Genomic DNA, 26,947 nt, shown 5'->3' on the forward strand with positions numbered 1-26,947 from the left:
GGAAGTTACCAAGGCTTCTAGCCTGCACTCTCTGAAGCAGTGACCCAAGCTGCATCTGTGCATTTTCAGCCATGGCTGGAACTGGAGCTACAGGGATGCAGGCAGCAGTGCCCTGAGGCTGCACATAGACGGGGGTCATGGGACTGGCCCAGGAAACCATTCTTCTCTCCTAGGCCCCAGGGCCTGTGACAGGAAGGGCTGCTGCAAAGTTCTATGAAATGCCTTCAAGGCCTTTTCCCTATTGTCTTGGCTATTAGCACTGGGCTCCTTTTTATGCAAATTTCTGAAGCCTTCCTGAATTTTCTCCCTGAAAATCAGATTTTCTTTTTGACCACTTGGCCAGGCTGCAAATTTTCCAAACTTCTGAGTTCTGTTTCTTATTTAATGTAAGAGTTGGGACTTGTTTAATGTAAGTCCCATCCAGAGGTCATTTCCTCAGTCACACATCAGAGCACAGGCTGTTCAATGCAGACAGGACACCTCTTGAGCTTTGCTTCCTAGAAGCTCATTCCACCAAATATGTACTAAGTCATCACCCTCAAGTTTAAAGTTTCACAGATCTCCAGGGCAGGGTCACCGTGCCACCACATTCCTTGCTACAGCAAAACAAAGGTAACCTTGGCTTCTGTTCCCACTAAGTTCCTCATTTTTATCTGAGACCTTCTAAGTCTAGCTTTCACTGACCATTTTCCTGTCAGCCTTCTGATCACAAGTATTTAACAATTCTTTACAAAGATCCAAACTTTTCCTCATTTTCCTGTCTTCAAAGCCCTTCAAACTCTCCCAACCTCTGTCTGCTACCCCCTTCTGAACCTGCTTCTACTTTATCAGCTATCTTGTCGCAGCCTGGCAATGTGGTAAACGAAGGCAAGTCCATTTTCAGGGGGAAAATTCAAGGCTTCAGATACTTGAATGAAAAGAAGCTGAGTGCTGATTGCCAAGACAACAGGGAAAAGGCCTTGAAGACATTTCATACATCCACTTTCCAGTACTAATTTTCTCTATGATCATAAAGAATCTCATGATTCTGCAGGCTGTAAGGAAACATAGTGGCTTCTGAATCTGGGAGGACTCAGGAAGCCACCCAATCATATCAGAATGTCAAGGGGCAATGAGATGATTCATGTGGCAGGAGTAGGAGCGAGACAGAGAGAGGAAAGAGGTGCCACACCCTATTATACAACCAGATCTCATGGGAACTCACTATCACAAGCTCAGCATCAGAAAGATGGTGCTTAACCATTGGTGAAGGATTCGCCCCCCACCCCCAACTCCCACTGTTTCCAGGCAGAAGCCTGATGCAGAGGCAGAGCCTCTTGGAAAACCTCTCCTAGGGAAGTGCGGAAGGAAAATATGGGCTTGGAGCTCCCACACAGGATACCATCATCCTCCAGACCCCAGTCATAGACCCACCAACAGCTCCCACCCTCTGCATGGAAAAGCTACAGGCACTCAACACCAGCCCAGCCATGAGAGCAGCAAAGCCACAGGTGCACTGCCCTAGTAGAGGTTTTCCATGAGCCTCTACCTGTGCAGCAGGCTACTCCCCCTTCCTACTACCCACCACCCTCCCGCCAGCCTACTCCTCCCCACCCCTTTCTCCTTACCCCCCCACCCACCTCCCATCCACGATTAAATCACCTCCCACCAGGCTTCACAACCAAAATTCGGGATTACAATTCCACATGAGTTTTTCTAGCAAAACACAGCCAAACCATATTATTCCGACCTTGACCCTTCCGAATCTCATGTCCTTCTCACAGGGTAAAACACAATCATGCCTTTTCAAAAGTTTCCAAAAGCCTTAACTCATTCCAGCATTAACTCAACTATAAAAAGTTCAAAGTCTCATCCGAGACAAGGCTACAGTATCTTCTACCTATGAGTCCCTGAAGTTAAAATGGAGTTCTTTTCTTTCAAGGTACAATGATGGTACAGGCATTGGGTAAGCTTTCTTAATCCAAAGGGAAGAAATTTCCCAGAAAAATAACACAAATGGGACCACAGGCCCAATGCACATCCAAAACCCAGCAGACCAGTATTCAATCTCACAGCTACAAAATTATGAAGAGAACTATCAGAAGGACAGCATTAAGGAGATGGTGTTTAACCATTTGTGAAGGATCTACCCCCACCCCTGCCTTTCACCCCCAACCCCACCATAATTCCCCCCAATTCTCCCCACCACCCCCACCTTCCAACCTCCACTCTCCACCATGATTAAATCACCTTCCACCAGCCCCCACCACCTTTAACATTTCCCATTACAATTTCACATCAGTGGGACACAGAGCCAAGTCATATTATTCTGTCCCTGCCCATGCAAATCTCATGTCTTTCTCACGTTGCAAAATACGATGATGACTTCCCTACAGTCCCCCAAATCTTAACTCATTCCAGCAAATGTCCAAAGCCCAAAGTTTTATCTGGGACAAGGATACAGTCCCTTCTGCCCATGAGCCTCTGAATTATAAAGCAAGTTAACTACTTCCAAGGTACAATGATTGTACAGGCAATGGGTAAGCATTCCCAGCCAATAGAAGAAAAATTGCCTGAAAGAAAAACAAACACCGATGGGACTCAGAGGATACATGAACATCCAAAACCCAGCAGGCCAGTCATTCAATCCTACAGCTCCAAAATCATCCTTTTGGAATCCTTGTCCCCAGCCATCTGGGGCTGTAGGGCAGCTGGCCGCAAGCTGCCCTGGCTTCTTCCATGTTGTGCTCATCACTACCCACCAAGGGAGGTCAGATGCAGGCATCAAGCAGGGCGGTTGTCTCTGGACCTGCGTCTTGGTTATCATGGAGCCAAACTGGGCCTGGTGACAGGGCCATGATGGGGTTGTTCTGGTGGTCCTGTGGGTGTCCAGAGGAGATGCAGAATGGAATTGTTACCAATGAATCAGATGACTGTCAACACAGAACAGGCACCTGGTGAGTGCTCAGGGTTTACCCTCAGTAGCTGCCCAGAGGCCAAAACCATCCACCTGATAGCGACTGTCCCTAAGCCAGGAGGAAGAGAAGAGAGCAGGTTCCACTCACCTAAGTCTGATCAGTGAGCTGTGCTGAGATGTGCCTCTCACCTAGAAAATGGCCCTTCATGCAGAGCCACTCACAGACACTGCTGTGTCTCTAACTGCTCCACAACACATAGGCAATGGGGGCTCAGCAACAGTGACATCGTGGGGTGACACAACACACCACAACGGGAGCCTGCTTGGATCAAGAGGGCCCAGAATCAGTGTCCTCTATCCCCTGAACTCCCATGTGTGCATGCAATGTGTTTATGCATGCATGTGTCTATGTGTATATGGGTGTATTTGTCTTGCTTCTCTGGCCTGGCCTAGCTGCTCCACTCACAGGTGCACCCAGGTCCTCATCACTATCACCACCAGGGCCCAGGGCCAGGATTAGAGAATCCACAGGTGCTCCCCAATCTCTGCCCTCCCCACCGAGTGTGGTCCTGGGGATGCAGACAGAGGAGGGGCGCCGAGCAGAGTAGAGCGGGCTGGCACCCTCTCTAGGTGGAACCCAGGTTGTGTGTAAAGTTGGAAGTCTGCCAAGCAGTGCTGAATTCAACACATCGTCTCACATTCTCTTTCCAGCAATGCTCCAGGGTGCCCTGACTCACCTTCCTACACATGGAAGCAAGGAGGCTCCACAAACCCCCTGCCTAAGGTCACACAGCGGCCAACTGGCCAGGTTCCTACTGACCAGGCGCCCCCCAAACCAGGTCCCCACTGACAAGGCCCCTAATGACCACTCCTCCATTGACCAGGTCCCACTGACCAAGTCCCCACTGGCCATGTCTCCATAACCAGGAAGAGGCCCCTATTAATAGGCCTCACGGATCAGACCCCACTGACTGGGTTCCCACTGACAAGACCACAATTTACCAGGTTGCCGCTCACCTCATCCCTACTGAACAATTCTCCATGGATCAGTCCCCAGCTGACTGAGCCCCCTCTGACCAGGCCCTCACTGACCAGGCTCCAAGCCACTAAGGCCCCACACTGACCAGACCCCTAATATACTGAATAGACCCCACCGACCAGTTTATTATTATTTGTGTTCCAACCGATCAGACCCCACTAATAAGGCCACCACTGACCAGGTCCCCACTGACTAGGCTTCCAATGACTAGGTCACCAGATCCCCACTGGTGAGGCCTTCACTGAGGAGGCCACCCCCTAGCCAGGTCCCTGCTGATCTGGTCCCAACTGACCAGGTCGTGATGGCTAGGTCATCTCTGACCATGATCCACTGACGAGGCCCCTGTGCAGCGGTGCTCAACGTCTCATTATAATGCCCCAATCAGCCCACAGACCCTCCCTCCCTGCATGTGTGCCCAGAGATCAGGCCCTGGGGGGTTTCTTGGGCCCCAAGGCCTCTCCTCCAAGACACAGGAAGGGACAGTCAGCCTCAGGCTCCAGGTACCCAGCTTCACACTCGCCCCCCAAGGCCCTCTGGGCCCATCTCAAAGGAGACAATGAGGTGGCCTGGCACTGCCTGGACATGCCATCTACCCTATTCCTGAGTGTCAGAGTGGGAGAAGGGAGGGACATTTGGCAGACGAGACACCCTGTGCTGCTGGGTCTCCCAGGGCCCTTCCCACAGAGCCCCGATCTAGAGACACAGCACAGAGGCTGCAGACAAATTAATCCAGAACCCTTGAGGCTGAGCCAGGGACCACATGAGGACTGTCCCCAGACAGCCAGAAGGCCCTTTGCTAATTTCTTGGTACCTCAATGGATGCAGCAACAGTTCTTCCGTTGGGGACTAGCGAGTGTGTCCTGGGGAGGGCTCACCTGTGCTTCTTCAGTGGTTCCAACTCTGCTTCTAAGAAAAATTACTCATTCTAGGGCTGGAACAGAGAAAATACAAGATTATTTTGGAACATCTTGTGCCAGAAAGTAAAAAAGTGCTGACAAGAGTAACAGAGACAAATCAAAAAGACATAAAGTCAGACATAAAGAAATGTCTACCACTGGCCTAATCTTGGAGAATTGGAGCACCAGAATCATGAGCTTTCCCTTCTCCTTTATTTATTGGTTTTATTTCTCCATGTAGAACAAACAAGAGAATACGAAAATAATCATCTGGCAACCATCACAGTAATACTTGTTCAAAGACAAGACATCAATGAAATACTAAATCTAGTGGGTTTTTAGGAGTAACCAGATATTTACAGAGCCTCAAAGTATCTCCACACAAAATACGGTTGAACTACAAAAAGAAATTCATAACATTAGTATGGACAAACCTGGCAGGTACTCCTTAAGTCTGCTACTATATATAGTAATAAAACCTGTAAAATGCAAAGAAGCCTTCGATGACCTTTACTAAAGTATCAAGGATGATTTGATTGTTTGGCTGTTTAAACAGCTGACATTTGGGCAATTTGAGTATGTCAAACTCCATAATACTGGTGTTCATTTGCAAGATCCACTTAAAACTTAAGGGGGCTAAAAAACATCATTTAAAATACCATAATAAATTTTCATCATACATATGATATGAAAATATTCCACTTTAGTAATGAGAAGCAATTAAAATTTCATGTAAATAGCCCAGTAATAAAGTTTTATGATCTTTTAAATCACACAACTTTTCCTTAAGATTTTATGGTTAAATATTCTCTTTATTAGATGTGGCTTACCAGTGGATTCTAGAGAAGAAAGCAGATGGGAGCAAGTGCCCAACACAGCAAAAGCTGGAAAGAAAAAGAAAGGATTATGTTCTTTACCCAAAACATTTCAGTTAACTAAGTGTGAGTTTAAAATCTAAAGAGTTGAGAACGTTATCAGAGTTAAAAAGAATGAGAAATATGTACGTACAATACAAAATCACTATTAAATAACGCATGGCATTAATTCTAATTGTGGTTAAATATCACAGCTTTTCCATTCTTTATTCATGTACTCAACACCCACGTGCTAAGGCACTAGAATCAGTACTGGAATTACAATATGAAGATGGCATGGTCCACCTCTCAACAGTCATATGCTACAACCTAAAACAACAGACAGGCAGGCAATGTCCGTATAGAGTCATAGACACTATGACAGGTATAAAGCAGGGCACTACTGGAACACACAGAAGGGACATCTATCCCACTTTTGTGTCAATATCATGGGCTTTGTGGAGATCAATAGGTTGATACCTGAAGGACAAGGAAAAGCTTGCCAGATAGAGAGACCAGGCGAAGGCAAAGAGCCTGAGGTGAGGAAGAGCCCTACAGAGTTCTACTCCGCCCACTTTGGTGCTAGAGCAAAGGGCAGAGTGCGGTAAGCGGCGAGACATAAGGCTGAGTAACCTGACAATTACATTGACACAGGTGTTTTTATTTCATGGTGAAAATTTTGGAACTTTTCCTGAGAACAGATGTAAGCCAATGGCACAGTAAATGACAGGAGATTTAAAATGTCACCTGTCAAGCGACTGCTTATGAAGGGTTTTTCCTCAACTAAGTATTTCTAAATGAGTCTGAGGTCTGTTGGCCTTCAATCTCTACCAAAACCCAGAGAACTTGATGATGACTTTGTTTTCAGAGAATCCTTTCAACGTGCTGGCTGACAGTTCCATGAGGATGGCAAAGTGAAGAAACTGTAGAGCCAGTAAAAAAGAGATGGATACACTTCTTGGGAATTTTTTAAGCTATCGGACATGAGGAATTAATGGTACATGAGTATACTCTTCACTGTGAAAGTTTTTGTTTTCACATCTTTCACTAGATGTGTGTAAGGAAAAGATACTGAACGTAGTATCTACCAACCCAATAATGAAAAGGAATGCCATTTGCTATTTACACTTTATTACTAAAATAAACCTAAATTTAATTAATAAATTTTGGAAACATACTTTTCTTTGTTTCTGTAATTATTTGTTCTACACAGTCCGGCTCCATCTAAAATATGTAAAAAAAAATAATGTTTAAGTTAAACAAGAGACATTATCATGAGAATAACATATCACTTACAAAATGTGGCCTTTAGTATTTTTAGGGACTAGACGTAACATGAAGTTTGCTTAAAAAGAAAAGTAATCACATAAATAAAGTAAAATTCCTACTTATTTTAAGTTTAGATAATAGAGGATGTATCTGTGCAATGCTGTTTAGAGTAATCTGACAAAAATAGATAATATTGGTCTATTGGATATACATAATTTTAGAAAGGTGGTGTTTTATTAGTACAAAGGTTAAATAATGGCCGGGCACGGTGGCTCATGCCTGTAATCCTAGCACTTTGGGAGGCCAAAGCGGGCAGATCATGAGGTCAAGAGATCAAGACCATCCTGGCCAACATGGTGAAACCTCGACTCTACTAAATATACAAAAATTAGCTGGGTGTGGTGGTGCATGTCTGTAGTCCCAGCCACTCGGGAGGCTGAGGCAGGAAAATTGCTTGAACCCAGGAGGCGGAGGTTGCAGTGAGCTGAGCTCGTGCCACTGCACTCCAGCCTAGTGACAGAGCGAGACTCCATCTCAAAAAAAAGAAGAAAAGTTAAACAATTAAAGTCATATTTTGCAATGAATGCATCGCTTTGAAATTCTTAGCAAAACTCTGTCCTTTGTAAAAGTTTAATCCATTTTTTTACTTCAGTAATTTTTTTCTTAAGAAGAAATTTATATTTACTTACAGAAAATTTTTTATAGTAAATTTTTCTTTTTTTTTTCTAGTTTGTATTCTAAATTAAAGTGGTACCTGTGTAAGTTTCTTCCAAAGGTATATCGAGGGATGCTGAGGTTTGGAGTACAATTGAACCCATCACACAGGTAGTGAGCATAGGACCCAAGAAGTAGTTTTTCAACCCTGGCCCACTCTGTCCCTCCCCGTTCTTATTTCCCGGTGTCTATTGTTCCTATGTTTATGCCAATGTGCACCTAATGTGTAGCTCCCACATATGAGTGAAAACGAGATACTTGGTTTCTCTTTCTGCGTTAGTTTGCTTAGGATAGTGGATTCCAGTTGTATCCATGTTGCTGCCAAGGAAATGATTTTGTTCTTTTCATGGCTGCACAGTATTCCATGGTATATATATATGGAATTTTCCAATCTACCTTGGATTTTCAACCTATCTTTGGTGCACCGGGATTGACTCCATGTCTTTGCTATTATGAATAGTGCTGCAATGAACATAACATGTGCATGCATCTTTTTGTTACAATGAGTTATTTTCCTTGAGGTATACCCCTAGTATAGTAATGGGGTTGCTGTGTGTGGGATTACATGTGCCTGCCACCACTCCTGGCTAATTTCTGTAGTTTTAGTAGAGACAGGGTTTCATCATGTGGGCCAGGCTGGTCTCAAACTCCTGACCTCAGGTGATCTGCCTGCCTTGGCCTCCCAAAATGCTGGGATTACAAGCATGAGCCACCACACCTGGCCAAGCACAAAGCTTTTAACAGAAAAATGGAAATGAACCTTTCAGTGTTTTGTTTATTTAATTCAAAAAACGCACTTATTTTGGATTCTATTAAATAATAAATATCTATATGTCATTAAGTGTTTGGTTGTCATTCACTTGTGATTATGGGTGGAAAGAGTTAAGATGATGCAAAGAAACTTTAAAAGTGGTATAGGCTGGGCATGGAGGCTCACCCCTGTAATCCCAGCACTTTGGGAGGCTGAGGCGGGTGGATAACAAGGTCAGGAGATTGAGACCAGCCTGGCAAATATGGTGAAATCCCATCTCTAATAAAAATACAAAAATTAGCCAGGTGTGGTGGTGGGCACCTGTAGTCCCAGCTACTCAAGAGGCTGAGGCAGGAGAATCACTTGAACCCAGGAGGCGGAGGTGGCAGTGAGCCGAGATCGTGCCACTGTACTCTAGCCTAGGCAACAGAGCGAGACTGTCTCAAAAAAAAAAAAAAAAAAGAAAAGAAAAGTGATGTGAACCACAGACAAACTACAATCAAGTAGAGTAAGACCCTAAGTGTACCACCACCACTGCCACCGAGGCCTTCGTTACAGCACCCACAGGTTCCTCCCCACCCCAGAACGGGATGGGCCCTGCAGTGCTCCTACTCCCCTTTCCCGGCCCCCAGACTTCCTACTGCTACCACCACTAGCGCCGATGCCAATACAACCACCGTCGCCCTCAATGTACCAGCCCACCTTACCAGGCTCCTACCACCTGGCCCCCGTGGGTGTCCTCCTACCGCTCTGATCCAGCTGCAGTCTCCATCACCGCCACCAACCACATGAGGCAAGCTGCAGAACCACGTCATCTGCAGGCTAAACCGTACCACAGGCAACTCCTCCTCCTCCTTCAGCCTGGCTTGGAGCAGCTGGGCAGGCAAAGCCCGAAAAGCCCAAAACAGGATTCAGGGAGTGGAACCGTTAGAGCCTCACCTTGTCACACTGGTGACTGGGTGGCAGGGATCAGTTTCATTGAAGGCACTCACACCCACCTTCCAAAGTCCAGCCTCTCCTTCTGGCAAGAGCTGGCCAGGAACTGGGGCCTGGGGTGGGAGTGAGTGCCTTCACTGAAACCACAGCCCCTGGCCAGGTCCAGCCGGCCAGGAATTACTGGGCCCACCAGGGCTGCCTTCCTCGGGGAGCCTGAGTAGGAGAAACTCAGACCCAGCCAGCCCTCCCCACCCAAGGGCTGGTTCCCATTCCTGACGCCTCCACCCACAGTGCCCTGTCCCCCACTTCCCCCGTGGTGCCTACTACTCCCTGCCCAGTAGTCCCAGGTGGTCTCTGCAACACAGAGCATGAGGGCGGGACGGGAAACCACAGTGGGTGTGGGGGCCCTGCCGTGCAATCTAGCTCAAGCAGGAGAAGATCTCCTTCTAGAGTCTGGAGTCCGGCAAGAGGAGAACGATCCCTTACTTGGAAGCCACCAGAAGGAAGAAGGAGGCCATTGCTGTCGCTGCCTTTGCCACCTCCTCAGCTCGCCAACACCGCTGGCAGTGTAGCCCCCGTAGCACCCCTAATCTGCCCCCTGCCACTAGCAGTGTAGCCCCCAGATAGCACACCCAACACACCCTACAGTTTCAGGCAATGTAACCCCAATACTCCCCCCCCAAAGCACTCCCCCCACACCGCAGGGAGTGTACCATCCGAGAGTGCCCACAATCTGACCCAGCCACAGGTGTTGCTGCACTGGATAGCATCCCAAACCCGCCTCCCCCAACTCCACCACAGCAGTTCAGCTCCTGATGGCGCACCCCCCAGTCACAGGCAGTGCAGCACCCAACAACGCCCCTTAACCACCCCTTACTGCCAGCATTGTAGCCCTGGGTAACTCCACCCAACCCACCCCCTGCTGCGGGAAGTGCAGCAGAAGATAGCGCCCCTAACCCTTCCCCAGCCACCAGCAGTACACGTTAGTGTACACAACCTGCCTCCCCCCACCACTCCTGCCACCGCGGGCAGCATAGCCCCAGATAGCCAGCCAACCTACCCCACCACCAGCAATGCAACCCCGGAGAGTGCCCCCAACCAGACCACCTACCACAGGCAGTGTAGCCTCTAGCAGTGAGCCCCAATAGGACACCCAACCCTTGCCCCCAGAGCCGTACAGGGCAGCCCCGGAACACTCACCTACCCCAACACATTTCTACCACTGTGGCCGAGCTGCAGTCTCCGACGTCACCACCAACCACAGCAAGGCGAGCCGCCACCAACCACAGCGAGGTGAGCCACGGTGGCACAGGCTCCAGCCTCCAGCATGTGGCGGTCCCTCTTCCTTCTCCTAGTCCTCCAGCCCGGCAGAAGAAGCTCCCGCTGCCAACCGCCCTCCTACTGGTCTGCTGCCACCACCAACCGCAGCGAGGTAGTGTCCCAGGCTCCAGGGATCCAGGTTCCATCCATTCTCCAGCCTCCATCAGGCGGAAGGTGGCGACCCCTTCCAGTTCTGTAAGCCGGGCACAGAGCAGTTCCTCAGCTCGACACAGAAGAGCTTGAAATGACCTGACATGACCTCAGCATGCTTTATCTACTGAGGTTATGCAAAAGCGGTTCCTGGACTACATGTTCTGATTGGACGAGAGAAAAACCTCTAGGCCTACTTTGATTGGACTTTATTTTCATGCTGTGATTGGTTGTTAAGACTTGCTCTCATCCAATCAGAACATGATCATGGAGTCCAATCAGAGTAAGCCTGGAGGTTTTTTTCTCATCCAATCAAAACATGCAGTCCAGGATCCTCCGTGGGCATAACCGCAGTATGTAAATGATGCTGAAAAGAAATCTGGTGTTTTCAGGTTCCTGTACTGACCTGTCGAGGTAGTCGCATCCCGGCGTAGAGGACTAGGAATCGGGAGTCACTGGCCGTATGCTGGAGGCTGGAGACGCGGGAGCGTGGCTTGCCTGGCTGCGGTTGTTGGCAGCGATGGAGATGGCGCGGCTGGAGAGGTAGAAGAAGGAAAACAGTTTTGGGATAGTTGGAGGTGGGTAAAGAGGGTAGTTAATGCCAAAGGGAAAAAAAGGATAGCTTAGCAGGAGAAGGCGTTGCAAAAAGATGGCGGCGAAAAGATGGTGGGGAAAAAAGTTTTTGGGTACATGGAGGCGGAAAAACAGGGTGGGGAGCGGGAGGGAGGGAAGGTTTTGCAGAAAGCCGGTGGGTAAAAAGTGTTTCGATAGATGGAGGGGGGAGAGAGTGACGAGGAGGAGGAAAGAGGGTGGGGAGAGGGAGCAGGGATTAGAGGGTTGGGAAAACGACGGGAAAATAGTTTGGGGTAGATACAGGACAAAAAAGAGGATGGCAAGCAGGATTGGGGAAAGAAGAGCACGAGTGGTAAAGGGGGGAGACTTTGAAAAGATGGTGGGGAAAGTTTTGGGGGGTGGATGGAGGGGGGAAAAGAGGGAGATGAGCAGCAGTGGGGAGAAGGCTTTGTGAAAAGATGGGGGAAATGTTTTTGGGTAGATGGAGAAGGGACAGAGAAATGGCAAGGACGAACGGGGGGAAAGATGATGAAGAACACAGTTTTTGGGTGGATGAAGGGGGAAAAGACGGTGGTGAGCAGCAGGAGTGGGGAGAAGGTTTTGGGAAAAGGCGGGGGAAATGTTTTTGCTTAGATGAAGGAGCAAAAGAGTGTGATGCGGGAGGGGTAAAAAGAGGGTGGCCAGGGATAAGAGGAAAAGACGGTGGGAAGAAACAGTGGGGAAAGGGTTTGGGTAGGTGGATGGGGAAAAGGGTGTTGAGCAGGAGAGTAGAGAAGGCTTTGTGAAATGATGGTGGAGAAAAATGGTGAAGAAGTTTGGGGGCAGATGGAGGAAGAAAAAGGGTGGCCAGAGGGAGGGGGTCAAAGGTGGTCGGGAAAAGAAGGTGTAGGGAAGTAATGGTGGGGGACGAAGGTTTTGGCTAGATTTTTTAAATAAGATCGTTTGTATTTTTTCTTTTGAGTAGTTTGAATTCTTTATATATTTTGTGGATGAACCCGTTGTCTGATGCATAGTTTGCAAATACTTGCTTCCATTCTCTGGGTTGTTTCTTCATTTTTAAAAAATTTTCATTTAATTTAATTTTTTTTAGACGGAGTCTCGCTCTGTCGCCCAGGTTGGAGTGCAGTGGCACGGTCTCGACTCACTGGAAGCTCTGCCTCCTGGGTTCACGCCATTTTCCTGCCTCGGCCTCCTGAGTAGCTGGGACTACAGGCGCCTGCCACCACACCCGGCCAATGTTTTTGTATTTTGAGTAGAGACGGGGTTTCACCGCGTTAGCCAGGATGGTCTCGATCTCCTGGCCTCATAATCGGCACGCCTCAGCCTCCCAAAGTGCTGGGATTACGGGCATGAACCATTATGCCTGGCCTTAAAAGGCTAATTTTTGTCTTAAGATTTGTGGTAAGGAAGGAGAAAGAAACAAATTAGTAATCACAAATATACATATAATCACAATATGCAGTAGGTTCTATAAAGGAAAAACAGGGTGTTATGTGGAGTTCAACAAGGACAGTGAATTATAATAGTAGGTTCCATGGAGAAAGTCATCTAAGAAAGTTATACTTTAGCTCCAACATGAAGAATAAAGACAAATGGGGCAGGTACGGTGAGTGAGGAGCAGTGGCCCAAACAGACCAGAGAGTGAATGGCCTGACAGGAATTGTTTGGAAAGAACTTGAAGGAGGTCAGTGGGACTAAATCACAAAACAAAGGAGGATGCCAAAGAAAGGGCGTAGACATTGGCTGGGCCTCGTCAGCTACTCTAAAGATTTTTTTAAGAACCCTAAATGCAAAGGAAATCATTCCCAGGCTTTTAAGCAGGGGCATGATATTATCCGAATTGCATTTTAAAAATCTCACTCTGGACATTGTATAAATGATAGATAGCAAAGGAAAAGGAGTAGCTTTGAGGGAAAAAACGAGGAGCCTGGGAAAACAGAGCAACTCTAGGTGTGAGATGAAGACTGAACAGTGTTTCAGAGTGTATTAAGAACATAGGGCACAAAAGCATATTAAAAACGTGAAATAAAAAGCACACATCTTAGGCCGGGCATGGCGGCTCATGCCCATAATCTCACACTTTGGGAGGCCAAGGCAGGCTGATTACTTGAGATTAGGAGCTCGAGACCAGCCTGGCCAACATGGTGAAACCCCATCTCTACTAAAAATACAAAAATTAGCCAGGCATGGTGGTACACACCTGTAATCCCAGCTACTCAGGAGGCTGAGGCACAAGAATCACTTGAACCTGGGAGGCAGAGGTTGCAGTGACCCAAAATCACGCCACCGCACCCCAGCCTGGGTGACAAAGCAAGACTCAGTCTCAAAAAAAACATAATAAGATGGGGAGGACTAAAGACAACGAGGATCTTAAAAGTAGTCAGAGGAAAACATACCAGGAATAATCAGCTGCATTTTTATATACCAGCAAAAAGTTACATTAAATAGATTTTTAAAAAGATACTTAGAATAACAAACACATGATCAATCTATTATATACATGGCATGATAAATTTAGACTGTTCAAATATGTAACACTTTAGTCAGAGGTATTAAAAGAAAAACGGAATAAAGTTATGATAGATGATCATGGATGGGAAGACAGTAACATAAAGATTTTGGTTTTCAAATATGATCATATATGCAATACAATTTCTGTCAAAATAATGACAGATTTTTATGGAAATTCCAAAAATATCTTAAATTTTATATGAAAGATAAGAGGGCCAAACATAGCCAAGACAATTTTGAAGGAGAACAAGGCAAAAATTAGCACAGAGAGGGCATGTTTTAAGTTTATAATAAATTTGATAGGTGATAATAGAGCAAAGATAGTGGTTGTATAAGAGAAGAGAATACAGGCTAAGGAACAGAATCACAATCATAAGGACATTTTATATATGACCAAAGTGGCATTGAAAATAATTTGGGGCTGGGTGCGGTGGCTCACACCTGTAATCTCAGCTCTTTGGGAGGCTGAGGCAGGTGGATCACTTGAGGTCAAGAGTTCAAGACAAGCCTGGCCAATATGGTGAAACCCTGTCTCTACTAAAAATATACAAAAATTAGCTGGGTGTGGTGGCACGTGCCAGTAGTCCCAGCTACTTGGGAGGCTGAGGCAGGAGAATGGCTTGAACCTGGGAGGCGGAGGTTGCAGTGAGCCAAGATTGCGCCACTGCACATCCAGCTTGGGTGACAAAGCGAGACTCTGTCTCAAAAAAAGAAAAAAAAGAAAATAATTTGGCAAAAGAATGGATATGGCAGGGCTGCTAAACACTGGCTTTTTCAAGTTGTTTTGATTATTCTAGGTTACCTGCTTTCCTATATAAATTTTAGAATCATCTTGTCAATCTTGTCAATACATACAAAAAATCCTTCTAAAAGATTTACTGAGATTGTTTTGAATCTGTAGATCAATTTGGGGAGAATTGATATCTTAAAAATATTGAGTCTTTGACCATGAACATAATGTGTCTCTCCATTTATTTAGGTCTTCTTTAGTTCCTTTTATCACTATTTTGTAGTTTCAACATATATCTCCTGCATATACTTAATTGGCTTTACATCTTAATATTTTATATGTTATTGGTACCTTATAAATTGTACTTAAACATTTTTAAATTCAGTTTTTTGGCTAATGAATACAAATGCAATTGATTTTTGTGACCTTATGTCTTGTGATCTTCCTAAACTCAGTTATTAGTTTTGGTAGTTTGTTGTTGAATCTATAGAATTTTCTGCATAAAAATAAAACATCATGTAATCTTCAAATTAAAGAATTTTACTTCTTCCATTTAAATAAGATCACTTTCTATATCTTATTTTTATTGGCTAGAATGGCTAGGATCTCTAATACATTGTTGAATAGAAATGAAAGGGTGGTCATTTTTGCTGTGTCCTGATATTAGAAGAAGAGCATTTGTGTGTGTGTGTGTGTGTGTGTGGTATTGCAAAATAAATTTATTTGAAGATAAACTGTCTTATAAAAGGTCAGAGGCAATTCGAGATCCCAGATTCAGCTTGTCTCATAAAAAGATTCAACTTCAAGTAGCACAATTTCTTGTCTGCTTTTAATCCTGAACATTCTTGAAGCACGAAGCAGCCAACTGTTTACACAACACACATCTGTGACATCTTGACTCTGGCACCAGTGGCGCCGCAGCTTTCAGCTCTGAGGCCGCAGGGGCTGCAGCCCTCAGCTTCGGGAGGGCCCAGATCAGGCCACTGTGACCTTTGGCTTTGCCAGCAACAACAGGTCCCAGCATCCCAGCCCTTCCCTCCCCTGGCGCCTCCCAAAAGCACAAGAATGCAAACGGAGACTGGCCCACCACTGAGGCAGGGGTGGACTCCCGCCTGAGTGTGCCAACAGGGCGGGTGGACCGTCCTGGTGACTTCCTGGTGGGCCTGGCCAACCAAGAGGCCAGGTGGCCTCACCGGGCCTGACCTGGCTGCCTGGCAGCCCGGAGAGGAAGGAGGAAGGACGCTCATGGTGCAATAGCTCTGGCCACGCTGGCGGGAGCTACGTGATGATCCTGGCGATGGCTTGCAGGGAGGGGAAGTCGTCGTCCCGGGCAGCATGCAGCGCCTGGTGGCTGCTGGCGTCGCCATGCGTGAGCACCTGCTGGCAGGTGGGGCACACACGGCAGTCCAGGCCCGCCTGCTGGGTGGTGGCCTGCCACGCGCACTTCTTGTTGTTCTTGGACTTGGTGCTGAGAGTCTTCTCGCGGTTGCAGAAGTCCGTGTGTGCAGACAGGAGCTCCTGCTGCTTGGCCGTGTCGGGCAGCAGGACCAGCAGCTCATTAAAGACCTTCTGGAAATCCTCTCCCAGCAGGTCCCGGCAACTCTTGTAATACTGGGCTGCGGAGATCGGGCCCTGTCTGAAGTCCCCTGAGTGGCTCTTGAACTCGCTGAAGCGGGCCTCGTCGCTCTTCAGGAAGTCCCTGATGGACTGGATGAGCTGAAGTTTCCTCTCCCGGAAGTTCTCGGCGACTAGGTAGGCCCGTGGGGCAGGCGGCGGCCTGGGTGCTTTTGTGGTGGTGGTGGTGGTGGCGGGGCTGGGGGCTAGGCAGAAGGCCAGCGAAGCCGGGGGGCGGCTTGCTGATTGGGGGCACCAGGCCCGGTGGGGGAGGGGGAGGCGTGCCCTTCAGGAGCACCACAGCGCTGAAGCCTGGGGGCGGCGGCATCCGGGGTGGGCGGGGGCCGCCGAGCGCTGGGAAGTCCTCCTGTGGCGTGGGAAGAAGAGCATTTTATCACTAATATGATGTTAGTTGCAGGTTTTTGGTCAGTATACTTTATCAGGTTGAGGAAGTTTGTTTCAATTCATAGTTTCCAGAGTTTTTAATCAGGAATTAATATTGGATTTTGTAAAATGCTTTTTCTGCATCTGCGGACATGGTCATAGAATTTTTCATCTTTATTCTGTTAATATGGCACATTATATTAATTGATTTTCAAAATTAAAGCAACCTTGTATTTCTGGGATAAACCCCATTTAGTCATCATGTATGAACTGTTTTATATATTGTGAGAGTCATTTAGCTACATTTTTATTAACTGGATAATTGTTGTGTCTGTGTGCATGGTGGGGATTATCATCTGCAGTTTTATTTTCCTGTAATATCTATTTTCCTGTAATATCTGCTCTGAAACCAAAAAAGGTTTCAGAGTAATGCTGGCTGCTGTGGTCTGAATGTTTGTGTTTCCCCCAAAATTCACTGCATTGAAACCTAACCACCAACGCAATAGTATTAAGAGGTGGGAACTTTAGGAGATGATTATTTCATTAGGGTGGAGACCTCATAAATGGGATTAGCGCTCTCATAAAAGAGGCACAAGGGAGTTCATTCACCTCTTCCACCTTGTGAGGACACATAGCAGGTGCCATCGATGAGGAATTGACAGATGCTGAATCTGCTGGCACATTGATCTTGGTCTACCCTTACTCCAAAAGTGTGAGCAATAACTTTCTTGTGTTTATAGATTACTCAGTATAAGTTATTTCGTGATAGCAGCCTGAATGGACTGAGACACTGGCTTTATAGAGTAGGTTGGAAAATGTCTCCTCCTCTTCAATTTTCTAGAAGAGTTTGTGTATAATCAACATTATTTACTCCTTAAATATATAGTGCTATTTGACAGTGAAGCCATATATGTTTAGGGTTTTCTTTGTGGGTATGTTTTTAACTATGTTTAATTTTTAATAGATATATTTATTCTTGAGTGCCCTTTGGTAATTTATCTATTTCAAGGAATTTCATCTAAGTTGTTGAATATATTAACATAAAGTTGTTAATATTCTCTTATATCCTTTGAATATCTGTAGAATCTATGACTTTATTAATCTCAAAGAACCATTTTTAATTCATTTATTTTCTTTATATTTTTTCTCTTTTCTATTTCATGGTTACTAATCTTCATCTGTCCCTTTGGCTTATTTTCTTTATCTTTCCCTTTGGCTTATTTAACTTTCATATTCTCTTCCAATTTGTTGTGCTTATTGTGTATGTCAGCTTAATTTTTTAACAGCCTTGCTGAGATATCATTGATATATTAAAAACTATATATATTTAATGTGTACAGTTTAATGAGTTTGAACATATGCATATTCTCATGATACTATCCCTACAAAAGTTTTCTTGTGTCCTTTTGTTGCTTTTTGTTTATTTGTTTGTTTATTGTTTTGTGTGTATGTGGTAAGAACACTTAAGATGAGATCTTAAAATTTTAAGTGCATAATACCATATTGTTGACTGTAGGCACTATGTTGTACAACAGATCTCTAGAATTTACTCATCTTGTCTAACTGTAACCTTATACACCCATTCAGCAACTCCCCATTTCCCCCTCCCCTATCCCCTAGCAACCACTATTCTATTTTCTACTTCTATAAGTTTGACTATTTTAGATACCTCATTTAAGTGGAATCATGGAGTATTTGTCTCTCTGTGACTGACTTAATTCATTTAGCATAATGTTTTCTATGTCCATCCATATTGTCACAAATGGTAGAATTTTGTTTTTTTTAAGGCTGAATAGTATCCCATTGTATATATATATACACTACATTTTCTTTTTCCATTCATATATCAGTGGATATTTGGGTTGTTTTTGTATCTTAGTTATTGTGAATAGTGTTGCAGTGAACATGGGTGTGTAGATAGCTCTTAGAGATCATAATTTTAACTCCTTTGAATATATAACCAGGAGTGCAATTGCTGCTTCACATAGTAATTCCATTTTTAAGTTTTTGAAGAATCTCCGCAGTTTTCCATCATGGCTGTACCATTTTACATTCCCACCAATAGTGTACAAGAGTTCCAATTTCTTCACAACCTCACTTTTATCTTTTGTTTTTTTTAATAATAATCATCCTAACAGGTATGAGATTGATATGGTTTGGCTGTGTCCTCACCCAAATCTCATCTTGAATTGTAGTTCCCATAAACTCCACATGTTGTGGGAGGGACCTGGTGGGAGGTAATGGAATCATTGGGGGTGGTTTTTCCCGTGCTGTTCTCGTGATAGTGAATAATTCTCATGAGATCTGATGGTGTTATAAAGGGCAGTTCCCTGCACACGCTCTCTTGCCTGCTGCCATGTAAGACATGACTTTCTCCTCCTTCGCCTTCCACCGTGATTGTGAGGCCTCCCCAGTCATGTGGAACTGCGAGTCCATTAAACCTCTTTTTCTTTATAAATTACCTAGTCTTAGGTATTTCTGCATAGCAGTGTGAAAATGGACTAATACAGAGATGATATCTCATTGTGGTTTTCATTTGCATTTCCCTAATGATTAATGACTTTGAACACCTTTTCAGACACTTGGCCATTTATGTCTTCATTGGCAAAATATCTGTTCAAGTTCTTTGCTCATTCTTAATTGAGTTATTTGAGTTTTCACTATTGAGTTATAGCAGTTCCTTATATATTTTAGAAATTAACCCCTTATTGGTTGTACGGTTCGTAAGTATTTTCTCCTGTTCTGTAGGTTGCCTTTTCACTCTGTTGATTATTTCCTTTGCTGTGCAGAAGATTTTTGGTTTTATATAGTCTCACTTGTTTGTTTTTGCTTTTGTTGCCTCTGCTTTTTGTGTCAAATCCATTAAATCATTGCCAAGATTTAATTTCATGAAGCTTTTTCTTTACTATTTTCCCAGGAGTTTTACAGTTTCAGGTCTTACATGTAAGTCCTTAATCCATTTTTATCTTTTTCAAGTATTTTAAGGTAGGAGGCTGAAATCACTGATTTGAGAGCTTTCTTTTCTAATACAGACCTTTTGTCAGCACTCCACAAATTTTGATACATTGTGTTTTGATTGTCACTGTAATCCCAGCACTTTGGGAGGCCAACGCAGGTGGATCACGAGGTCAGGAGATTGAGACCATCCTAGCCAAGCTGGTGAAACCTTGTCTCGACTAAAAATACAAAAATTAACCAGGCATGGTGGCAGGTGCCTGTAGTCCCAGCTACTCAGGAGGCTGAGACAGGAGAATCGCTCGAACCTGGGAGTGGCAGTTGCAGTGAGCTGAGATCATGCCACTGTACTCCAGCCTGGGTGACAGAGTGAGACTCTGTCTCAGGAAAAAAAAAAAAAAAACTTTCTAATTTCCCCTTTGATATCTTTGATTCATGGTTTAATTAGAAGTGTGCTGTTTGATATCCAAGTATTTGGAGATATTCTAGAGGTACTAATGTTATTGATTTTTACTTTGATTTCACAGTGGTCTACTATATATGATTTAAACCTTTTTAAAATTAATCAAGACTTGTTTTATGGCCAAGAATATAGTCTATCTTGGAAATCTTATTAGTGCATTTTAAAGGAACATATATTATGTTATTGGGTGGAGTATTAATATTACAGCAAGTTTATATATATAGTTTATATATACATAAACTATATATATACACATACATATATACACACACATATATACATTGATACTATATATATACACATATTGATACATTGTGTTTCAATGGTATATGGTAACAGGAAGCAAATTATTAGAATGGTAGAATTAAGCTCAGTTACGTCAATAATATCAAATGTAAATGGCCCATATACGTATATATATATATATATGTATATATATATAGAGAGAGAGAGGGAGATGGAGTCTCACTCTGTAGCCCAAGCTGGATTGCAGTGGTGTCATCTTGGCTCACTGTAACCTCTGCCTCAGGGGCTCAAACAATTCTCCTGCCTCAGCCTCTCCAGTATCTGGGACTACGGGCATGCGCCACCACACCCGGCTAATTTTTTTGTATTTTTAGTAGAGATGGGGTTTCACCATGTTGCCCTGGGTGGTCTCAAACTTCTGAGCTCAGGTGATCCACCTGCCTCGGCCTCCCAAAGTGCTGGGATTATAGGTGTGAGTCACCGCGCCCAGCCGATAATGTTTCAGTCTTCTATGTTGTCACTGGTTTTCTGTCTATTTTTATTTTATCAGTTATTGAGAAAAAGATATTGAAATCTCCCCAGTATAACTTTGGATTTTTTAATTTTTTTCTTCTAATCCTATATGTTTTTGCTTCATGTATTTTGAAATTATTAGGTACATAAATATATACAATTGTTATAAACTTTTGATTAGTTGACCCCTTATCATTATGAAATGACTCTCTGTAACCCTGGTAATTGTCTTTTCTCTGATGTCTACTTTGTTACTGATTTAGCCACTATAGCTCCTTTTGCTCAGTGTTACCATGGTATATCATTTTCTGTGTTTTTACTTTTACCTCTTTGCATCTTTATATTTAAAGTGTTTTTCTTATAGGAAGCATAGAGATGAATCTTAATTCTTTATCTAATTTAACAATATCTACCTTTTAATGGGGCTGTTTAGATGGGCCATTTACATTTAATATTATTGACATAACTGAGCTTAATTCTACCATTGTAATAGTTTGCTTCCTGTTTGTCCCATCTTCTGTTCATTCCCATTTCTGTCTTTTTCTGCCTGCTCTTGGAATGAGTAGGGGTTTTTTTTCCAACTTTTATTTTAGATTCAGAGTGTACATATGCAGATTTGTTCCAAAAGTATATAGCGTGATGCTGAGGTTCAGAGTATGATTGACTATTACCCAGGAAGTGAGCATAGTATCCAACAGTTAGTTTTTCAGCCCTTGTTCTCCTCTCTATACCTCATCTCGTGTTCCCCAGTGTCTATTGTTCCTACCTTTATGTCCATGTGTACCTAATGTTTCACTCCCACTTGTAAATGAAAACGTGGTATTTGGTTTTCTGTTTCTGCATTAGTTCACTTAAGATAATGGCCTCCAGCTGCTTCCATGTTGCTGCAAAGGACACAGTTTCATTCTTTTTATGGCTGCATAGTATTTCATGGTGTATATGTATCACATTTTCTTCATCCAGTCCACTGTTGATGGCCACCTGGGTTGATTCCATGTCTTTACTATTGTGAATAATGCTGCAATGAAGATACGCATGCATGTGTCTTTTTGGTAGAATGGTTTGTTTTCCTTTGGGTATATATCCAGTAATGGGATTGCTAGGTCAAATGGTAGTTCAATTCTTACTTCTTTGAAAAATCTCCAAACTGCTCTCCACAGTGACTGAACTAATTTACATTGCCACCAGTAGCATATAAGCATTCCCTTTTCCCCACAGCCTTGCCAGCATCAGTTGTTTTTTGACTTTTTAATAATAGCTATTCTGACTGTTGTGAGATAGTATCTCATGGTGGTTTTGATTTGGAATTCTCTGATGATTAGTGATGATGCACATTCTTTCATATGTTTGTTGGCTGCTTGTTGAGCTTCCTTGCCACCTAGATTCTGAATTCTCTGTCATTTCAGCCATTTCAATCTGGGGAGCTAGTGTGATCTTTTGGAGGTAAATAGACACTCTGACTTTTTGAATTGCCAGCGTTTTGTACTGATCCTCATCTGAGAGGGCTTATGTTCCTTTGTCTTTTTGAAATTGCTGTCATTGGATGTGGCTTTTTGTTTTTATATGTTTATTTCCATTGAAGGTTTGACTGTGGGGTATGTTGAGTATAGTTGATAGGTTTAGTTTCTAGGTGCTTTCAGAGGGCCAAGGCTTCCTACAGGATCTTTATTCGTGGCTAGATACCTGCATTGGCTTTCACAGGTGATGTGCACTGAAGGCATTTTCGTTTGGTGGTGTAATTAAAACCATAATCCAGTAGATGGTGCTAAAGTGTAAGGGTCAGCAGATAGGCTCTCAGCCACCTGCCTCCTCTGTATTTAGCATGTTTGCAGCAGTACTCTTGGGTGGGGGAGACTGAGGAGGGGGCAGTGAGAGATGACCCCCTCACTAAGTGCATTCCCAGGCCTTAGGGAAGCCCTCCAGTCACTGGCACTGCCCCCATGTTTCCTTAGCCCCAAGGGGGGCTCTGGCAGGCTGCGCTCCTGCCTCCCTTAGGGGCAGCCTGAACTGAAGGTTAGGACTCCAGGAGACCTGCAGCTCCCCAAGGGCCCACTGATCCTCTGTGCTTGGCAGAGTCCAAGCAGGCTGTGGATTATGTCTGCAGGTGTCTGTGGATGCACTGGGTCAAGGGTAGAGGATCCCTGGGGAGGGTGGTGTTGCTGTGGGTGTGCAGCTGGTGTGGCACCTGTGGCCCAGGGTTTTTTGCCCAGCAGATGGTTATGGGAACCACCCAGCTTGTGCTACCCAGACTGGGTCTCCTAGTGTCTGCCCTGGAGCTGGTCTAGCCAGCTAGTTTTGTCCCAAGCCTTCTGCACTAGATCTTTGGGTTGTTAGGTGCTCTGGGCTTTGGGACACCCTTGGGCAGAGGCTGCAGCTGGCAAATAAGCTGCATCCTTTTTAGACCAGTGTTACAGGGGGAGGCAGGCCTAGCTCCCACACTGTCCCATGAACCTGTGCCTCACTCTTCTCAGTGTTCTGAAAGTGGAGGCTCCTCTCTTGCTCAAGCTCCAGTCACAGATCTCAGCTCAATACTCCTGAGCTATATTCTCACACCCTGGGGGTTTGGGACTGGGCCTGCAGCTTTGTCCTGTTGAGTTGAGCATTGGCTGTGCTGGGGGAGCCAAAGTGTTCCCAGGCAAGGCAGTGGAGGCTGTGCTTTGTGCATGCTCTTGCAGGAGCAGCCAGGCAAAGGCTTTAGGAGGGGCCAGTAGATGCTGAGCAGGGGGCAGGGGGAGTCGGGGGAGGTCACATGCACCCTGGTCCCACAGGAAAGACAGCCCTGCTCTCTCCTGCTCAGCATTGAGCAGGGGCTAGAGCCACTCGGTGCAAGATGGAGTGCCTTGGAGGATGGGCACCTATGATTGTGTTTTGCTGCAGCTGCCCTGCACACAAAACCTTCTGGCTCCACGCAGGCATGAGCTCTGCCTCTGGTTACTCTCTGGCAGTTTCCCGGGCATGACCCCACTGTGGGGCCATGGCATCTCTTGTGGCTATAGGATCCCAGAAGCCCATGGCAGGAGTGTGTTGCCCATAGTTCCTTCGCTCACCCTCCCTTAGGACCTGTTCAGGGTCAGGAGCTAGGCAACTCTATGCAGGGTGCTCAGCTTCCTCCTTCTTTCTGGAGTGAGTAATTGTTATAGCTTTATTTTTATCTCTTTTGTTGGCTTATTAGCTGTAACTGTCTTTTTTATTTTTTGTAGTGGTTGCCCTATGTTTGTTTATACTTCTTCGTCACTAACTTTCTGTAATATTATACTACTTCGTGTGATAGTATAAGGACCTTACAATAGTATAGTTCCATTTCTACTCTATTGGCTTTTGTGCTATTATTACAATACATGTTACTTCTACAGATATCATAAACCCCACAATGTATTATTACTATGCTTTAGAAAGTCTTCCAAAGAGAATTGTAACATAAGAAAACATATATCATTTATATTTACCCACATACTTACTATTTCTAGTGTTCTTTTTTTTTTGAAATGGAGTCTCACTCTGTCACCAGGTTGGAGTAAAGTAGCACAATCTCGGCTCACTGCAACCTCCACCTCCTGGGTTCAAGGGATTCTCCTGCCTCAGCCTCCATAGTAGCTGGGACGACAGGTGCATGCCACCACACCCAGCTAATTTTTGTATTTTTTTAGTAGAGACAGGGTTTCACCATGTTGGCCAGGATGGTCTTGATCTTTTGACCTCGTGATCTGCCTGCCTCAGCCTCCCAAAGTGCTGGGATTACAGGCGTGAGCCACTGTGCCTGGCTCTAGTTTTTTTTTTTTTTTTTTTTTTTTTTTTTTTTTTTTTGAGACGGAGTCTCGCTCTTTCGCCCAGGCCGGAGTGCAGTGGCGGTATCTCGGCTCACTGCAAGCTCCACCTCCGGGTTCACGCCATTCTCCTGCCTCAGCCTCCCAAGTAGCTGGAACTACAGGCACCCGCCACCGCACCCGGCTAATTTTTTGTATTTTTAGTAGAGACGGGGTTTCACCGCGTTATCCAGGATGGTCTCGATCTCCTGACCTCCTGATCCGCCCGCCTAGGCCTCCCAAAGTGCTGGGATTACAGGGATGAGCCACCGCGCCCGGCCTCTAGTGTTCTTTATTCCTTTGTGAAGATGCATATATCCATATGGCATCCTTTTCCTTCTGCCTGAAGGACTTCTTGTAACATTTCTTATAGGGCACATGTGCTGGTGATTAATTCATTCAGATTTTCCCTTTCTGAAAAAAAGTGATTATCCCTGTCTTTCATTTCTAAATTAGTTTTTGTTGAGGATATAATTCTAGGTTGACAGTTTGTTTTGTTTTTAATTTTAATACTATAAAGATGGTGCTTTTGTTTTTTTCTAGTTTAATTTGTTTCTTAGGAGAAATCTGTTATTCTTTTTTTTTTTTTTTTTTTCGAGACGGAGTCTCGCTCTGCTGCTCAGGCTGGAGTGCAGTGGCACGATCTCGCCTCACTGCAACCTCCGCCTACCAAGTTCAAGTAGTTCTCCTGCCTCAGCCTCCTGAGTAGCTAGGATTACAGGCACGCACCATCATGCCTGGCTAATTTTTGTATTTTTAGTAGAGATGGGGTTTCACCATGTTGGCCAGGCTGGTCTCAAACTCCTGACCTCGTGATGGGCCCACCTCAGCCTCCCAAAGTGCTGGGATTACAGGCATGAGCCACCATGCCCGGCCTCTTCTGTTATTCTTATTGCTCCTTTATATGTAATATTATTTCTCTGGCTGTTTTATCACTAGTAGTGAAAAATTTATTATGATATGCTTTGGTTTTATTTTCTTCTTGTTCTTGTTCTTCTGTTTCATTGAATTCTTTGGATCTGTGAGTTTATAGTTTCCATCCAATTTTTTAAAATTATGGCCATTATTGCATCAAATAATTTTTCTCTTCCATTCTCCTCTTCTTCAGGGACTACAGGTATTTGTATTTAGGCTGCTTGAAGTTTTCCCACAGGTCGCTTATGATCTGTTCTTTATTTTCAGTCTTTTGTTTTTATTTTACTTTGGACAGTTTGTATTGCTATATGTTCAAGTTTATGTCTTCTGCATATATGTACTGACATTCACCTGCATGAAAACTAGCAAACTTTAGACTTGACAGCCTGTGGGAGAGCAGCCCAGATCCTACCAGGCCATGGCCACTGTTCAAACATCCTCCAAAGCTGGGCAGTGCTCAGGGTGTCTCAGAGGAGTCCACCTCAGGGCATAGTTCACATCTATGTCAGGTCGGTGAAGGATATTTCCAAAGGAGGTGACACCCATCTAGCTTCTTGCTGTGTATACACCCCTGTGGTGCTCTTTCTGTTTCAGTTTGAACATCGCCAGTGACAATGATTTTATTTTATCAGTGGACACCTCTAGAAGTTGGGGAAATTCCTCCTGGCCCTGAGCAGTAATGTGCTGTTTCCATCTGCTGATCCTGGTTTTGCGGTCAGGGCACAGTGTCTACTTCCTTTTCCACAGGCCAGCCTTTCAGTGATTTGAAGGGGTTTTCTTGCCCAAGTCTTTTCTGTCCAAACATTCATTTCCACACCTCATGCCAGCTTGGTCATCTCTGCCAGAGTGTCCTGTCTGGAAAGGTCTCTTGAGATGTCACTTCCAAGTATGTGGGCCTAATTGGGCTCTCAGTAAGTACATTCATTTCTAGTTAGTGACATGAATATGAATACTAAGTCTTTTGATGCTTTCCAAAGGCTATAGTTGAAAGTTGAAAACTAATAAAATTATCCTGTCAGAAGAAAACTGCCCCTTCCGAAACATGAAGGACACATTGCTCCGATTTTCTGCTCCTGATTAAAGACAGCAGGAAGAATTTGACATGTATCTGCTCATGATGAATTTTAAAGGAATAAAATAACATAATCAAGACTTAGGTGAAAGTCAGAGATAAAACCCAAAGAGGAGACATAAAACCTGTCTTCTGAATTTTTCAGAAATAATTCTGAAGCTGGGAATAAATGGGGCTCAATTCATGCGAGGAAGAGTCACAAAGTCCCAAGTCTAAGGTACCTTTGAAGGCCAGAAGGTCTAGTGGGCCATTCTTCACAAGAATTCATACTGATTCATAGAACCATTCATTCATACTGGTTCATGTAATAATGGATTCACATAACTACAGATTCATACTGATT

At 44.6% G+C, this 26,947-nt stretch overlaps 1 long non-coding RNA gene across 2 annotated transcripts; it reads right to left on the reverse strand.

Annotated features, from left to right (window-relative positions):
• Positions 1 to 2,207: 2,207 nt before the first annotated feature.
• LOC134756882 (uncharacterized) lies at positions 2,208 to 10,969 on the reverse strand. 2 transcript variants are annotated; one of them, XR_010130263.1, is made up of 5 exons: positions 10,560 to 10,969; positions 6,864 to 6,909; positions 5,662 to 5,715; positions 4,811 to 4,866; positions 2,208 to 2,858 (listed from the first exon to the last, which is right to left on the reverse strand). It is a non-coding gene; the product is annotated as an uncharacterized lncRNA (long non-coding RNA). The 2 variants fall into 2 exon arrangements; XR_010130262.1 differs by having other exon boundaries at positions 4,747 to 4,866; positions 10,556 to 10,969.
• Positions 10,970 to 26,947: the final 15,978 nt, after the last annotated feature.

The sequence above is a fragment of the Gorilla gorilla genome, chromosome 13 (genome assembly GCF_029281585.2).
Source record: "Gorilla gorilla gorilla isolate KB3781 chromosome 13, NHGRI_mGorGor1-v2.1_pri, whole genome shotgun sequence".
Taxonomy (NCBI): domain Eukaryota; kingdom Metazoa; phylum Chordata; class Mammalia; order Primates; family Hominidae; genus Gorilla; species Gorilla gorilla.